Raw genomic sequence first — 12,060 nt, forward strand, 5'->3', positions numbered from 1 at the left:
TGGTGGTATAGTGGTGAGCATAGCTGCCTTCCAAGCAGTTGACCCGTGTTACGGATACAAGTGTGTATCCTGTGTGTTTCTTTTCTCTCCTTCTCCCCATCACAGGTGACAATCATCAGACACCTGTTCCTTCTCCCCTCAACCAATCACAGTCCCTTTCCCTTGGTTTAAAAACCCAGTCAGTTGTTTTCTCCCCGGAGCTCATTTTTATCTCGCGAGCTCATTCTCTCACTCTGTGATCAATCTTTGTGCTCATTCGCTCTTGTGTCCAATCTCTATCTCCCGTGTCTCTCTCTCTCTGTATTGATCTCTTTTGTTTTTGCAAACTACATGTCACATTTGTCCGGTAATCCTGTGAGTATTGTTTTGTTATTTGACTGTTTGTTTGTTTGGTGGGAAAAGGGGGGTACCAAGACAAGTCGCCCATGGGCATACATTACCCGTAGGAATACTGTGTCTAAGTACCATAGTTAGAACTGGGCGGACCACCCACTGTATTTTTGGTTAGTTAGCTAGCTGTTGTTGAAATAGCTAGTCTAGCTTAGGGGTGGTTTTGGATTATTGTTTCGTTGCTTGGGTCCAGCTCAGCCCCCTTTTCCCACACCCCTTTACCGTGTGTTTAAAATAAACCTTTTGAGTTTGACGGTAGATTTCAGTTGTCTGTGGTTTTGGTTCTCACTGTTACATGTCACGATTTATAATTTGCATGATTTATGTTATCGGGTCTCGTATCCATCCCCCTAGACCGCTGGGCCAAAGAGGTTCGTAACATAAGTGGTGGGCTCATCCAGGATCTGTCATTACCGACGCCCATACCAGCTCATGCAGATTGTTATTGTGTGGTTAGTCAGTGTTGAGCGTCATAAGCATTAGTGTTTGCTATTTGTTGGCTTTTGTGTTTGGTAGTAGTTCAAGATGGCTACTTTTGAGTTGAAATCTTTTTTGGATAACCCTTTGTGGGAGGTGTTTAATAAGTGTCGTAAAAGTGATTTAATGACCTTGGCTGACCATTATTCATTGTCTATTTCGCACAATTTAGTTAAGGCGGAGGGTTAAGAAACTAGTGTTAAATGTATTGTTAGAAGAGGAGGTGCTTGTGTTACCGCTGCCTGAACCTACTACCCCCTGTAGGGGATGTTGCTGCTCCTGTAAACCCGTCGGTGTCTGAGACCGAAGGCGAGGCTAAAGCTCCAGCTACATTGCCCGTTTTGATCCACTCTCCCCACTGTCAACTGGTGATGCCAGAAGGGATGTCCGTTCTATAAAGTTTCAACTGGAGGCAGAAGAGAGAGCCCAAATTAGGCGAGAAAATCTCCAGTTAGAAATGTGTAAACTTGAGGCAGAAAAAGAAAGAGAACAGCGGCAGTTGGAAATCTGTAAAATAGAGGCTGAAAAAGAAAGAGACCAGCGGCAGATGGATTTCAAAATGCGCCAAAATGGAACTGGAAGCAGAGACAGCGAGGCTAGCCTTCGTTCCTACTGTGCCTGTTAGTGGTCGTCCTCACCAGCTGTAGCTTCCAACACGTTTGACATTAGTAGGCAGATTGCCTTAGTACCTTTGTTTAGAGAGTCAGAGGTTGACTCCTATTTTTGTGTGTTTGAACGTATAGCTGTAGCCTTGAAATGGCCTGAAGAAGTATGGTGTTTATTGCTACAATGTAAATTAACTGGTAAAGCCCAAGAGGTTTTATCAGGCGCTACCTCTGGAAGATAGTTTGAACTATGAAGTGGTCAAAGCTACCGTTCTTCGCGCTTATGAGCTTGTGCCTGAGGCATACCGACAAGAGATTTAGGTCTCATAGAAAGTCTTCTAATAAGACTTATGGAGTTTGCTGAGACAAGGGAAATCTGTTTGATAAATGGCATGCTGCTAGTAAGGTAACTGATTTCAACTCTCTCCGGGAGTTAATTTTGTTGGAAGAGTTTAAAAATTGTTTACCCGAACGCATTGTAGTATACCTAAATGAACAGAAAGTATCCTCCCCTGTCAGAAGCGTCTGTGTTGGCAGACGAGTTTGTGTTCGCAGCGACAAGAGTGTGTTTCGGCTCATACTGAGAGTAGAGCTACTGAGTTGCCTACTTTTAGTCCTGGTCGGCCCGCAGTATATCAAGCACGCCAGAAAAATGGCGTCCCTGTTTCTATTGTCATAAAGTGGGACATATGATTAATGATTGCTTCCTACTAAAACGCAAAACAAGGGATGCCTATTCGGTGCAAAGCCGCGACAGGTGTTGGGCTATTCGTACTGTTGTGAGGTCTGAAACGAAACCAGTGCCTCAGGGTAAATGTAGTTTGAAAGTCTCAGTACCCGACCGCAGTTACGAACCCGTTCATTTTGAGGGGTTTGTGTCCATAGCGAATGGCCGAAGCATCTCAGCGTCCTGTTAAAATCCTTAGAGATACTGGTGCGGCACAGTCATTTATATTGTCTGATGTGTTGCCCTTATCCGACAATACATACTGTGGTTCCAGTGTGTTAGTTCAGGGTATTGAAATGGGTTTTGTCCCAGTGCCATTGCACTTTGTGAATGTACACTCTGAGTTGATCAGTGGAATATTCAGAGTGGGGTACGTCCTATGTTGCCAGTAAAAGGTGTGACCTTTATAATGGGTAACGATATTGCTGGAGGAAAGGTAGTACCGTATTGGAAGTGTTGGATAAAGTGACCACTCTCTCTCCAATGAGTTGGCACAGAGTTATCCCCATGTGTTCCCCGCTTGTGCTGTCACTCGTGCTCAGGCAAGACAAGTGGGTGACGTGATAGATTTGGTCGAACACTGTTCTGTTCAAAGAAGATGATCAAGAGGATGGGTTGTGTACACCTCTGCGAAGCTGATCACCTCTGACAAACAGACAAGGGAAGAATCGGAAGTATGTTGAACTTATTGCTGAGGCAATACAGTTACCAGTCACTCGTGAGCAGCTGATTGCTAACCAGAAGGTTGACAACAAGCTTGCTAAATGTTTTTCTAGTGTTGTCTCATTGGAAGAGGTAAAGAAGAAGAATGTGGCTTACTTTTCTTGATGGTAATCTCCTCATGCGTAAATGGACATCCCATGGTGGCGGGAGGGAGATTGGAATGCTGTTTACCAAATAGTGATTCCTACAGCCTTTCGACACAATGTGTTATCCCTTGCTCATGATCACCAGTGGTCTGGTCATTTAGGAATCACAAAGACTTATGATCGGATCCTTCGACATTTCTTTTGGCCAGGTTTAAAACAAGATGTGGCTCAGTTCTGTCGGGACATGTCACACATGTCAGGTTACAGGAAAACCAAATCAGGTTATTCCTCCCGCTCCTCTTTGTCCTATACCTGTCATAGGTGAACCATTTGAACATATGGTGGTTGATTGTGTTGGACCGTTACGAGGGACAAAATCGGGTAACCAGTTTCTGTTAACGATAATGTGTATGGCAACAAGATACCCCGAAGCCATTCCTCTGAGAAGGATTACAGCTCCAGTGGTGAGTAAAGCCTTAATTAAGTTCTTACGACATTCGGGTTACCTAAGGTGGTACAAACTGATCAAGGTACAAATTTCCTGTCAAAGCTCTTCAAGCAGGTGTTAAAATCCTTGTCAGTTGCGACGCGTGTATCAAGCGCATATCACCCAGAGTCTCAGGGTGCGCTTGAACGATGGCATCAGACACTGAAGTCTATGCTACGTAAATATTGTTTGGAATCTGAGAAAGATTGGGATGAGGGAGTTCCTCTAGTTTTGTTTTGCTGCTCGTGAAACTGTACAGGAGTCCCTAGGGTTCAGCCCAGCTGAACTAGTGTTTGGTCACACAGTGAGAGGACCAATGAAAGTCCTTAAAGAACAGTTTTTGTCCCAAGAGTTGTGTACGGAAGAAGAGAATGTGTTGGACTACGTTAGTCGCTTTCGTGGCGCCTACACCAAGCCTGTGCTCTCGCTAAGGAAGCTCTGTCTTCCTCACAAACAAGTATGAAAAGACACTATGATAAACAGGGCTGTTTCTCGTCCTACAGCCAGGTGACCAAGTGCTGGTGTTATTGCCTGTTCCAGGATCTTCACTGTCAGCTCGTTTCTCTGGTCCTTATTTGATTGAAAAGAAGTTAAGTGAAACTGATTATGTGCTTCAAACTCCTGATAGAAAACGGCAATCTCGTGTGTGCCACATTAACATGTTGAAAGCATACCAAACCCGACCCATCACCCAGGTAGATGGTTCAACCACAGCGGAAGTTACTGCTATTTCTGCTGCTTCTACGGCTATGATAGTGGACTGTCATATTGATGATGTTGATGGAGATGGATTGGAGTTGCGCAATACTCAGCAGCAGTGTGTTAGATTGCCCAACTCAGAAATGCTGATGTCTCTCCAGTCAGGTCTGGTTCACTTAACGGAAGGACAGGCCGACGATATTGTGAGGCTACTCCACAGTTTTCCATGTCTCTTTAATGACGTTCCTACTCGCACAAATGTGTTGGAACATGACATTAATGTTGGAAATGGGTTCTGCCCCTATCAAGCAACACCCATATCGTGTCAATGCTTCTAAGAGGAAGATAATGAGGGATGAAGTGAAATATTTGTTGGAAAAGGACCTGGCCACGCCAAGTTCAAGCCCTTGGAGTTCTCCTTGCATTCTGGTTCCTAAACCTGATGGTACTCCAGGTTATGTACGGATTATCGAAAGGTAAATTCTGTCACATTGCCAGATTCTTTCCCGTTACCCAGACTGGACGACTGTATTGACACTGTTGGTGCTGCTACTTATGTAACTAAGTTGGACCTCTTAAAAGGTTACTGGCAGGTTCCGTTAACCTCACGTGCTTCTGAGATTTCTGCCTTTGTTACCCCAGACAACTTCCTACAATACTCTGTCATGGCTTTTGGGATGCGAAATGCACCAGCCACTTTTCAACGACTGGTTAACACCGTATTAGCTGGCGTTCCTAATTGTAGTGCATATCTAGATGATCTAGTGATTTATTCATCTGAGTGGACAGATCATGTTAACTCTCTAAGGGTAGTATGTGAACGTTTGGCCGCTGCTTCTTAACCCTGAACTTGGCAAAGTGGAGTTTGGGAAGGCCACTGTTACCTATCTCGGCAAAGAGGTAGGCCATGGACAGGTGCGCCCTGTTGATGCTAAGGTCTTGGCTATCACTGCATTCCCTGCGCCTACCCAGACGAGAGCTACGCCGCTTTTTGGGGATGGTTGGCTACTACCGTAGCTTCTGTAAAAACTTCTCTGCGGTAGTTGCTCCATTGACCGATTTGCTCAGTCCGGCAAGATCGTTTGTGTGGTCCCCGGACTGTAAGGTAGCTTTTGAAACTGCTAAAGCACTATTATGTAAACCCTGTACTTGCAGCTCCGTATTTTGAAAAACCATTTAAACTTGAGGTAGATGCTAGTGCCAGAGGTGCTGGTGCTGTTCTACTTCAGCAGGACAAGAGTGGACTGGATCATCCGGTGTGTTATTTCTCCAGAAAATTTAACAAATGTCAGACAAACTATGCCACCATCGAGCAAGAAGCTCTAGCGTTGTTGTTAGCTCTGCAATATTTTGAGGTGTACATAGGGTCTAGTGCCCTACCTGTGACTGTATATATGGACCATAACCCCTTAGTGTTTCTCCGCCGTATGTACAACCGAGAACCAGCGCCTTATGCGTTGGGCTCTTATTGTACAAAATTATAATTTGGAGATTTGCCACAAAAAGGGTTCTGAAAATATGTTAGCAGATGCTTTGTCTCGTGTGTAATAATTTTTGTATGTTTCGGAAGATTGACTTTGATTTTGTGAGTATTCATTGTAGATACTTTTGTATAAACTGTGTACATACTTTTAGTCGCAATCCCCCTGGGTTGCTCTTTTAAGGGTGGGAGTGTTACGGATACAAGTGTGTATCCTGTGTGTTTCTTTTCTCTCCTTCTCCCCATCACAGGTGACAATCATCAGACACCTGTTCCTTCCTTCTCCCTCAACCAATCACAGTCCCTTTCCCTTGGTTTAAAAACCCAGTCAGTTGTTTCTCCCGGAGCTCATTTTTATCTCGCGAGAGCTCATTCTCACTCTGTGATCAATCTTTGTGCTCATTCGCTCTTGTGTCCAATCTCTATCTCCCGTGTCTCTCTCTCTCTGTATTGATCTCTTTTGTTTTTGCAAACTACATGTCACATTTGTCCGGTAATCCTGTGAGTATTATTGTTTTGTTATTTGACTGTTTGTTTGTTTGGTGGGAAAAGGGGGGTACCAAGACAAGTCGCCCATGGGCATACAACCCGTAGGAGAATACTGTGTCTAAGTACCATAGTTAGAACTGGGCGGACCACCCACTGTATTTTTGGTTAGTTAGCTAGCTGTTGTTGAAATAGGCTAGTCTAGCTTAGGGGTGGTTTTGGATTATTGTTTCGTTGCTTGGGTCCAGCTCAGCCCCTTTTCCCACCCCTTTACCGTGTGTTTAAAATAAACCTTTTGAGTTGACGGTAGATTTCAGTTGTCTGTGGTTTTTGGTTCTCACTGTTACATGTCACGATTATAATTTGCATGATTTATGTTACGGGTCGTCGTATCCTCCCCCTAGACCGCTGGGCCAAAGAGGTTCGTAACAACCCGGGTTCGATTCCCGGCCAATGCAGAGCATGAGATATTCACTAGTTTTAGGGGCTGGGTGTAATTTCAAGTGTATTACATTGGAATCAATGTTCGTGGAAGTCCGATTTGCTCTTACTTTTTGCAGGTTTTCAAAATGAAGTGCGACATTGAGCCAACTAGTGAATATCATAATAGATTAGCTGTCCATCGCCGAAAGCATTCAGCCACCTCGTCCTGCGCCCAAGAGGTGGCTGTTTGCGACTCAGTGGCCTGAGATCTGCCTGTCTGAGCTTGTTAAAAGATCTGCAAAAAGGGCTCATCCGGGGATTTGAACCCGGGACCTCTCGCACCCTAAGCGAGAATCATACCCCCTAGACCAACGAGCCTTACACAAGAAGAAAATTGTTTTGCTTTCTGCGGCAATGACAATGAGGATATCCATTGTTCTTGTCCATGGTGCTTGGAAAGATTGAACCTCATGTGAGTGTTTGTGCTATACTTGTGAGCATAGCAGTCTTCCAAACTGTTGACCAGGCTTCAGTTCAAATCTTTTGTATTTCATCTGCTGTGTTTTTCACATTCTGTCTTCTTAAGCCGCGACAGCAAACTGATGATGAGTGTTGACAAATGAATATTGAGCAAAATGAGATCAATTCATATTTTAAAAGAGAAACTGAAAAAAATACAACTTCAAAAAGAATGGAGCTCATTTATTTTGAGTTGACTGATGCATCAGTACGTGAATCAAAGTAAACGAATGTAAAAATACCCATTCAAATCGATCCGTTTTCAACTAGAGAGATTGAGATGTGTCGTATCTGTCTCAAGCCTCCATAACTGTTTATGTTACACCTCCACATCTGCAATGAAAGGTGGTGGAGCTAGAGCGGTGTTAGTCAAACCATGAGACATACCTATAATCGGTCTTCTCACAAAAACATCTGTAGCTTCTGAACCGTTTGACCTACAAAATCGTATGACCACTCCCTGGAAAGGGGAGACCCTCACGAACACGGTGGTGTTCTCAATTTGTCTCTACGTCCCCCACAAGTGTCAGGGGACTCGTCTGAAGTCGGAACCCTTTATGTGCCAACTTCTGTTTGTAGAATCCAAAATCTTTGGGCTACAAACTAATGTGACCCCACTTGTCACAATGTTCTCAGTTTTGCCCTACGTTCTCCACAAGTGTCACGGGACAAATCTGAAGGTAACAGGTACTGATTAAAATGATAGATTTTTTAACCAGGGACCTCTCGCACCCTAAGCCATAATCGTACACCTACACCAACGATCCGTTTGGTCAAAGAATTTTCACTTTCCACAAAAATGACGGTCAGGATATAAATCGATGTCTCCATGTTGCTAGCGAGCTTCAAGTCGCATTGGTGGTATAGTGGTGAGCATAGCTGCCTTCCAAGCAGTTGACCCGGGTTCGATTCCCGGCCAATGCAGAGCATGAGATATTCACTAGTTTTAGGGGCTGGGTGTAATTTCAAGTGTATTACATTGGAATCAATGTTCGTGGAAGTCCGATTTGCTCTTACTTTTTGCAGGTTTTCAAAATGAAGTGCGACATTGAGCCAACTAGTGAATATCACAATAGATTAGCTGTCCATCGCCGAAAGCATTCAGCCACCTCGTCCTGCGCCCAAGAGGTGGCTGTTTGCGACCAGTGGCCTGAGATCTGCCTGTCTGAGCTTGTTAAAAGATCTGCAAAAGGGCTCATCCGGGATTTGAACCCGGGACCTCTCGCACCCTAAGCGAGAATCATACCCCTAGACCAACGAGCCTTACACAAGAAGAAAATTGTTTTGCTTTCTGCGGCAATGACAATGAGGATATCCATTGTTCTTGTCCATGGTGCTTGGAAAGATTGAACCTCATGTGAGTGTTTGTGCTATACTTGTGAGCATAGCAGTCTTCCAAACTGTTGACCAGGCTTCAGTTCAAATCTTTGTATTTCATCTGCTGTGTTTTTCACATTCTGTCTTCTTAAGCCGCGACAGCAAACTGATGATGAGTGTTGACAAATGAATATTGAGCAAAATGAGATCAATTCATATTTTAAAAGAGAAACTGAAAAAAATACAACTTCAAAAAGAATGGAGCTCATTTATTTTGAGTTGACTGATGCATCAGTACGTGAATCAAAGTAAACGAATGTAAAAAATACCCATTCAAATCGATCCGTTTTAACCAGAGAGATTGAGATGTGTCGTATCTGTCTCAAGCCTCCATAACTGTTTATGTTACACCTCCACATCTGCAATGAAAGGTGGTGGAGCTAGAGCGGTGTTAGTCAAACCATGAGACATACCTATAATCGGTCTTCTCACAAAAACATCTGTAGCTTCTGGAACCGTTTGACCTACAAAATCGTATGACCACTCCCTGGAAAGGGGAGACCCTCACGAACACGGTGGTGTTCTCAATTTGTCTCTACGTCCCCCACAAGTGTCAGGGGACTCGTCTGAAGTCGGAACCCTTTATGTGCCAACTTCTGTTTGTAGAATCCAAAATCTTTGGGCTACAAACTAATGTGACCCCACTTGTCACAATGTTCTCAGTTTTGCCCTACGTTCTCCACAAGTGTCACGGGACAAATCTGAAGGTAACAGGTACTGATTAAAATGATAGATTTTTTAACCAGGGACCTCTCGCACCCTAAGCCATAATCGTACACCCACACCAACGATCCGTTTGGTCAAAGAATTTTCACTTTCCACAAAAATGACGGTCAGGATATAAATCGATGTCTCCATGTTGCTAGCGAGCTTCAAGTCGCATTGGTGGTATAGTGGTGAGCATAGCTGCCTTCCAAGCAGTTGACCCGGGTTCGATTCCCGGCCAATGCAGAGCATGAGATATTCACTAGTTTTAGGGGCTGGGTGTAATTTCAAGTGTATTACATTGGAATCAATGTTCGTGGAAGTCCGATTTGCTCTTACTTTTTGCAGGTTTTCAAAATGAAGTGCGACATTGAGCCAACTAGTGAATATCACAATAGATTAGCTGTCCATCGCCGAAAGCATTCAGCCACCTCGTCCTGCGCCCAAGAGGTGGCTGTTTGCGACCAGTGGCCTGAGATCTGCCTGTCTGAGCTTGTTAAAAGATCTGCAAAAGGGCTCATCCGGGATTTGAACCCGGGACCTCTCGCACCCTAAGCGAGAATCATACCCCTAGACCAACGAGCCTTACACAAGAAGAAAATAGTTTTGCTTTCTGCGGCAATGACAATGAGGATATCCATTGTTCTTGTCCATGGTGCTTGGAAAGATTGAACCTCATGTGAGTGTTTGTGCTATACTTGTGAGCATAGCAGTCTTCCAAACTGTTGACCAGGCTTCAGTTCAAATCTTTTGTATTTCATCTGCTGTGTTTTTCACATTCTGTCTTCTTAAGCCGCGACAGCAAACTGATGATGAGTGTTGACAAATGAATATTGAGCAAAATGAGATCAATTCATATTTTAAAAGAGAAACTGAAAAAAATACAACTTCAAAAAGAATGGAGCTCATTTATTTTGAGTTGACTGATGCATCAGTACGTGAATCAAAGTAAACGAATGTAAAAATACCCATTCAAATCGATCCGTTTTCAACTAGAGAGATTGAGATGTGTCGTATCTGTCTCAAGCCTCCATAACTGTTTATGTTACACCTCCACATCTGCAATGAAAGGTGGTGGAGCTAGAGCGGTGTTAGTCAAACCATGAGACATACCTATAATCGGTCTTCTCACAAAAACATCTGTAGCTTCTGGAACCGTTTGACCTACAAAATCGTATGACCACTCCCTGAAAGGGGAGACCCTCACGAACACGGTGGTGTTCTCAATTTGTCTCTACGTCCCCCACAAGTGTCAGGGGACTCGTCTGAAGTCGGAACCCTTTATGTGCCAACTTCTGTTTGTAGAATCCAAAATCTTTGGGCTACAAACTAATGTGACCCCACTTGTCACAATGTTCTCAGTTTTGCCCTACGTTCTCCACAAGTGTCACGGGACAAATCTGAAGGTAACAGGTACTGATTAAAATGATAGATTTTTTAACCAGGGACCTCTCGCACCCTAAGCCATAATCGAACACCCACACCAACGATCCGTTTGGTCAAAGAATTTTCACTTTCCACAAAAATGACGGTCAGGATATAAATCGATGTCTCCATGTTGCTAGCGAGCTTCAAGTCGCATTGGTGGTATAGTGGTGAGCATAGCTGCCTTCCAAGCAGTTGACCCGGGTTCGATTCCCGGCCAATGCAGAGCATGAGATATTCACTAGTTTTAGGGGCTGGGTGTAATTTCAAGTGTATTACATTGGAATCAATGTTCGTGGAAGTCCGATTTGCGCTTACTTTTTGCAGGTTTTCAAAATGAAGTGCGACATTGAGCCAACTAGTGAATATCACAATAGATTAGCTGTCCATCGCCGAAAGCATTCAGCCACCTCGTCCTGCGCCCAAGAGGTGGCTGTTTGCGACCAGTGGCCTGAGATCTGCCTGTCTGAGCTTGTTAAAAGATCTGCAAAAGGGCTCATCCGGGATTTGAACCCGGGACCTCTCGCACCCTAAGCGAGAATCATACCCCTAGACCAACGAGCCTTACACAAGAAGAAAATTGTTTTGCTTTCCGCGGCAATGACAATGAGGATATCCATTGTTCTTGTCCATGGTGCTTGGAAAGATTGAACCTCATGTGAGTGTTTGTGCTATACTTGTGAGCATAGCAGTCTTCCAAACTGTTGACCAGGCTTCAGTTCAAATCTTTTGTATTTCATCTGCTGTGTTTTTCACATTCTGTCTTCTTAAGCCGCGACAGCAAACTGATGATGAGTGTTGACAAATGAATATTGAGCAAAATGAGATCAATTCATATTTTAAAAGAGAAACTGAAAAAAATACAACTTCAAAAAGAATGGAGCTCATTTATTTTGAGTTGACTGATGCATCAGTACGTGAATCAAAGTAAACGAATGTAAAAAATACCCATTCAAATCGATCCGTTTTCAACTAGAGAGATTGAGATGTGTCGTATCTGTCTCAAGCCTCCATAACTGTTTATGTTACACCTCCACATCTGCAATGAAAGGTGGTGGAGCTAGAGCGGTGTTAGTCAAACCATGAGACATACCTATAATCGGTCTTCTCACAAAAACATCTGTAGCTTCTGGAACCGTTTGACCTACAAAATCGTATGACCACTCCCGGAAAGGGGAGACCCTCACGAACACGGTGGTGTTCTCAATTTGTCTCTACGTCCCCCACAAGTGTCAGGGGACTCGTCTGAAGTCGGAACCCTTTATGTGCCAACTTCTGTTTGTAGAATCCAAAATCTTTGGGCTACAAACTAATGTGACCCCACTTGTCACAATGTTCTCAGTTTTGCCCTACGTTCTCCACAAGTGTCACGGGACAAATCTGAAGGTAACAGGTACTGATTAAAATGATAGATTTTTTAACCAGGGACCCTCTCGCACCCTAAGCCATAA

The 12,060-nt window shown here is 43.9% G+C and overlaps 7 non-coding genes across 7 annotated transcripts; 3 read left to right on the plus strand and 4 right to left on the minus strand.

Annotated features, from left to right (window-relative positions):
* Positions 1-6,887: 6,887 nt before the first annotated feature.
* trnap-agg (transfer RNA proline (anticodon AGG)) lies at positions 6,888-6,961 on the minus strand. The gene has a single exon. It is a non-coding gene; the product is annotated as a tRNA-Pro (tRNA).
* Positions 6,962-7,954: 993 nt separating this feature from the next.
* trnag-ucc (transfer RNA glycine (anticodon UCC)) lies at positions 7,955-8,026 on the plus strand. Its single transcript has one exon. It is a non-coding gene; the product is annotated as a tRNA-Gly (tRNA).
* Positions 8,027-8,293: 267 nt separating this feature from the next.
* trnap-agg (transfer RNA proline (anticodon AGG)) lies at positions 8,294-8,365 on the minus strand. Its single transcript has one exon. It is a non-coding gene; the product is annotated as a tRNA-Pro (tRNA).
* Positions 8,366-9,358: 993 nt separating this feature from the next.
* Positions 9,359-9,430, plus strand: trnag-ucc (transfer RNA glycine (anticodon UCC)). Its single transcript has one exon. It is a non-coding gene; the product is annotated as a tRNA-Gly (tRNA).
* A 267-nt stretch (positions 9,431-9,697) lies between these two features.
* trnap-agg (transfer RNA proline (anticodon AGG)) lies at positions 9,698-9,769 on the minus strand. Its single transcript has one exon. It is a non-coding gene; the product is annotated as a tRNA-Pro (tRNA).
* Positions 9,770-10,762: 993 nt separating this feature from the next.
* Positions 10,763-10,834, plus strand: trnag-ucc (transfer RNA glycine (anticodon UCC)). The gene has a single exon. It is a non-coding gene; the product is annotated as a tRNA-Gly (tRNA).
* Positions 10,835-11,101: 267 nt separating this feature from the next.
* Positions 11,102-11,173, minus strand: trnap-agg (transfer RNA proline (anticodon AGG)). Its single transcript has one exon. It is a non-coding gene; the product is annotated as a tRNA-Pro (tRNA).
* Between the last annotated feature and the right edge of the window lie 887 nt (positions 11,174-12,060).

Source organism: Salmo salar, unplaced genomic scaffold, assembly GCF_905237065.1.
Source record: "Salmo salar unplaced genomic scaffold, Ssal_v3.1, whole genome shotgun sequence".
NCBI lineage: Eukaryota > Metazoa > Chordata > Actinopteri > Salmoniformes > Salmonidae > Salmo > Salmo salar.